Consider the following 5,383-nt stretch of genomic DNA (forward strand, 5'->3'; position numbering starts at 1 on the left):
TTGATAAAAGTACTTGTTTTTATCAAAGTTAATTGTTCTGGGGTTTAGTTTGTAAGTCAAAGTTAATATTCCTCAAGTATTAATAATAATACTTGAAAATTGGGAAGTACAGATGTAACACTGCTATCATTTTTAAATATTAAGTCTCGCCTCATAAAAATTTTAGGCAGATTAAATGAGACATAAGACAGTATAATAGCTAATAATTGTCCAATGCATGTGAGCCATTGATGTCATGATATTATTAAATCATATGTTGGTTCTCTCCCATAAAATTAAGAGGAACTCATGACTGTAACAGAGGTTTAATTCAATCAACAAATATCTGGATACTCTTCTATATCTGTCAAACCTTATTACAATAGCTGTAAGTGAATTCTGTCTCCCAAAGTTCATACTCCAGAAGTCCAGACAAGAGACACAAATATGGCTACATTGATTGGGCTAGGTTTAGAATAATAAGGTCATTGAGATGCTTTCCCTACGCACAGTGATAAGGCACTAAGGATTACTACTGAAGGAGGGCACATAGAAAACAGTGTCTTGAGAATACAATGAAATGTCCAGATGAAGTAAACCCTGTAGAGCTCTCTCAGAATGCATCTCAGGCAGAAAGGTTCTGTTACAGCTTGGGTACCCCAAGTGTGGAGGTCGATTAGTCTGGTCCAGACTAGTCAAAAAAAAAAAAAAAAAAAAAAAGCAAAGGTTTAGAGACAGGAAGGATCTTGGGCTCTTAGAACAGTCCTAACTTCCCATGTCTAAACCACGGATAAAAGGTGAAAGACCACACTGAAGACTCATGTAAAGCCACTCAGAGTCATGAAAAAGAGGAACCTGCAGGTTCCTTGGGAGGCGTTCTAATTTAGAAGCCAGCATAAAGTAGATCTTAGTGATAAAACTGCACAGCTCTGGGTTCATGTCTCTAAATATGAATTTGACCTGTTATTTATTTAAGATGTGAAGCTCTTGCCTATACATCAAAGACTTTAGTTAAAAAAAATATATAAAATCTGGATCAAGTTAGGATGAGAACTTTTAAAGTGGAGCACGTTATAAATTAACAAGTCTCCTACTGTATGCATGAATTGGAGACTCACACTGAATTAGGTCAGCGACCTGGACCAGACTAATTTGCCTTCACACTTTGGGTACCCCAAGCTGTGATAGATATTTCAGGAAAGGTGAGGCTGTGAGTAAAGAACACTGAGTATGTGATAAGGTCCAGAGTTTGATTCTAGAATAATCCAATTTTTAAAAAGTCAATTAGGAAAAGTTCTTAGAGATGTTGTGGTAAAAGTTCCCAAACATTAAAACAAAACAACAAAATGAAACAAAAACCCAAAACCACGTTTCTATAGTGATTGAAGTTTATTGGTAGATTATAACAACAGGGTTTTTGTTTTGTTTTATTTTGTCTTGTTTTTCTTTTATTTTAAATCATACTAATCTTTTCTTTGGGTCTTTGGTTTTTGTGATTTTTCTTCCAAAAACAAACAAACAAAAACAGTTTGTGCCTCTATCTCATAAACTTAGTTTGGTTCTGATGCTTGTTTATATCAATGGGATATTACCAAATATGAAATGGGCAAATGTTTTTCTAGTACTTTATCATTGTAAATTGCTATCTTTTTCTGTTCTTGGAACTCATAAGTCATCATGGAATGAGCTCAGAGTAACTTGTTAGAGGAGAAGTGGAGGATGTGGAGAGGAAGGTTCATTCATTCCAGCCATCCATGGCATTCTAGTCAAGGATGCTACAAGCACACCCAGCACCTATTTTAGTGAACATTAGGGTGAGTCCAGTTAAGATGACTTAAAGGTGAGTTCAGCTTGACTGCTGGAGACCCAGAATCACTGGCTGCATTCATTTTGAGCTACTGTGTTTTCTCATATTTGTTATTCAGTGGAAGCTAACTGAAATAGGAAAGAGAAGGATAGTGGGACCACTGTCTTCCTGAAAGACAGAATAATATCCTTTTCTCTTGGGTAGTCCCAGAAGATCCTGCAGGATCAGTATATCTCTGAATAAAAGTCCAATTTGTTCAAGTTCGATGACAATTTAGGTCCAGAAATAACTCTGGTTAGACTAAGCTAGCCATCAGACTTGATGGCTAGATGTGGTTCATAAATAAATAGGTATGAACCATTTGGAGCCAATGAGATATTTGTGAAAGGACCAAGTCATCCACTGGAGATAAGCTGACCTGAGAATTGCAGCATCACCTAAGATTGTAGAGAGGTGAGATGGACACAACACAAACCTCATGTTGCCATTTGTACCCAGAGGAAGATGACCAAAATCTTTGGCCTCTGTAGGAGGAACACATTTCTCTTTGTTCCTTTTTTTTTTTTTTTTTACTTATTTTTCAATTTATTTAATTATCTTATGTGTACGAGCAGAAGAAAGATTTGGCTCTCCTGGGACTGGAATGAGAACTGTCATGTGGGTGCTGGGAGTTGAACCTGATTCCTCTGCAAGAACAGCCTGTGCTATTAACTACTGAGCCAACTCTCTAGCTCCCTCCTCTTTGTTTCTTAAGCTAGTCTTTTTAAAAATCCTTTTTATTAGATATATTCTTTATTTACATTTCAAATGATTTCCCCTTTCCTGGTTCAGCCCTCCCCAAAAGTCCCATAAGCCTTCTCCCTTCCCCCTGTTTCCCAATGAACCCCCTCCAGCTTCCCTGTCCTGGTATCAGTATTTTGTCAAAGAATGCTAAGGACTTGCTTATAGCAATAGGCTTATTGAGGGTCCCTGGGTTGTTTAATATCCAAGGTGAGATATAAGTAAAATTGGTTCCAAATCCTTCCTACTTTCTCTGTAATATGAGACCATTCAATTGAATAATTGTAACTTTCTAATCCCTTGTGTCTTTGATGATTCCAGTGAGCTTTATATGAAGATGGTAGGAGTGGAGATCAAACAAGTAGACGTTGATGGTCTTGGAAACAGTGATGAAGAACTCCAGGATTATAGACTATCAGAGAAAAAATAAAAAGCATATTATACGCAGAAGCAACAATGGGAGCCAGTCGAGTCCACCTAGTGGGGCTGAGTCACGCAGTTACAGCCTTTAAAGTATCATTTGGGGTCAGGATTAACATGAGGATATGGGAAGGTGGTGAAACTTGTTCTCATGGTGTGGAAAAGATTCCCTATAGAAAAACAGTGGCTGCACAGGCCCAGAAGCCAGTCTGATGGTGCCTGACAGACATGAAATGTGATGTGCAGAATAGTGCCACCAATCTAGTACATCACATCTCAGAGCAGAAGCCTTCTCTCTACCTTGTGAGCCACATATCCCTTGCTCTATCCAATCATTAGAAAGTAAAAACAGGCCTTTGCTATTTGCTGCCTGTTTTCAGATTGAAAGTCTAACAACTTTCCCAGCCAACTGCTTGATGATTAGTAGGCGGTAATTTGAACTATACACATTATGCTAAGCATCCTTATATTAATTCAGTCTAAGTGAGTTTTTATAAAACACTTTGTTCTGCTCAATAAAGTTAATTATATGTTCTATGTTTCATAACTGAGTGTCTTGATTTTTTTTTAAATATAATGGCAGCTTCAATTGCATTACCTTAGACACTCAGGTATAGAACCAAAAGCAATCCATATAAGGAAGCAAAACTTTCCCCTACCAATCATCCTGGCCCTTGTATCACATAGCCTTACAAATATGGGACATGGCCTATATATGTGAAAAAGGTCTAGCTATACTCAAAGATCCAGTACTCATAACCCTTAAGAAATGGCCCCAATTACTTCTCCCACATGAAAGGGAAGGGGAGATATGGTTTGGAAACAATCTGGCATCAGTTTGGGTGTAGGGGGGGGGCTTTAAATATATAACCCCAGTAATTTTAGGGATTCACTAAACTAGACTAGAATAGTCATTTGGTCTATAATTGGTACCCTATTGTGGTGGCTTGAATATGCTTGGCTCAGGGAGTGGCGCTATTAGGAGGTCTGGCATTGTTGGAATAGGTGTGGCCTTGTTGGAGGAAGTGTGTCAGTGTGGGGGTGGGCAATGAGACCCTTCTCCTAACCATGTGGGAGCCAGTCTTCTCCTAATAGCCTTCAGATGAAGATGTAGAACACTCATCTCCTCCCATACCATACCTGCCTGGATGATTCTATGGTCCTGCCTTGTTGATAATGGACTGAACCTCTAAATCTGTAAGCCAGTCCCAACTAAATGTTGTCTTTATAAGAGTTGCCTTGGTCATGGTGTCTGTTCACAGCAGTAAAATCCAAACTAAGACACCTACCTGGAGTGAAGAAAAAAGTTTAGGCCTCCTAAGAAAAAGATACACAGCAACGTAGCCTGGGAATATGAAGTCAGGAAAGAACTGAAGAGAATTTCCCTTTGTGTGACAGACAGTGTAGAGCATGAATGACTAGCATTCATTGAATAATTACCATGAGCACTGTATATACAGTAACCTACTTCATATTCCTTATAGGCTTATGAGTTAGGTTCTGTTATTACTTTTGGTACAGAAATATAGAAAACTGAAGCTTGGAGGGATGACATCACTTGGCTGGAGAGTCAACTACTAACTTGTATAAACTGGAAGCAGAGAATTTGTTATTAGCATCTCACAATGCCTTTTAGTTGATCAAAATAATCTGTATACTTAGTATATTGGGATATTTAATTATCAACTTGTTCATATTCACCCAGAACAAAGTTTGGTACAATGCAGGAACTGAATAATATTAAATGATAGAAAGTTATTCCTAAAGTATTTTATATATGCAATGCTAGGTGTAGCCACGTGTAATACAAAATGAAAGAATGCATAGGGCAGAATTGAACATAGCATCCAACATTATAGCTTATATGACGATGTGGGCCTAAACAAGTTACTTTTCCACTTGGAGTTTTCTCTATTTTTTTCAGAAAAAATGAATAATAAATAATATAACAGTAACTTCTTCCTCTCTGTCTCTCTCAATCTGATTGTGTTGGCTACTTTTCTCATTGCTATGACAAAATACCTAATGCAAGCCACTTGAGAAAGGGAGGGTTTACTTTGGCTCATGATTTAAGAAAGAGCACTATCCTTCATGTAAGGGAAGGCATGACAACAACAGTGTAAGGAAGCTGGTCATGTGAGCAGCCAGAGGCAGAAAGGAGGCACAGGACAGACAGGAGGTATCCAGACTATGAAGCCTCATGGCTCAGTGTCAGTGACCCAGCACAATGCTTTCCCTATCGATGCTCCACAGTCTTCCAAAAACAGTGCCAGAAATTAGGGACCAAGTGTGCAAACACATGGTCTTTGGAGGCATTTCAGACCCAGACCTCTCATGGGCCTTTCTAAGAACAAGTGAGATAAAGCATATGAAAGTGTTTTAGGAACTCTCTCTCTC

The sequence above is a fragment of the Apodemus sylvaticus genome, chromosome 1, assembly GCF_947179515.1.
Source record: "Apodemus sylvaticus chromosome 1, mApoSyl1.1, whole genome shotgun sequence".
NCBI classification, from domain to species: Eukaryota; Metazoa; Chordata; class Mammalia; order Rodentia; family Muridae; genus Apodemus; species Apodemus sylvaticus.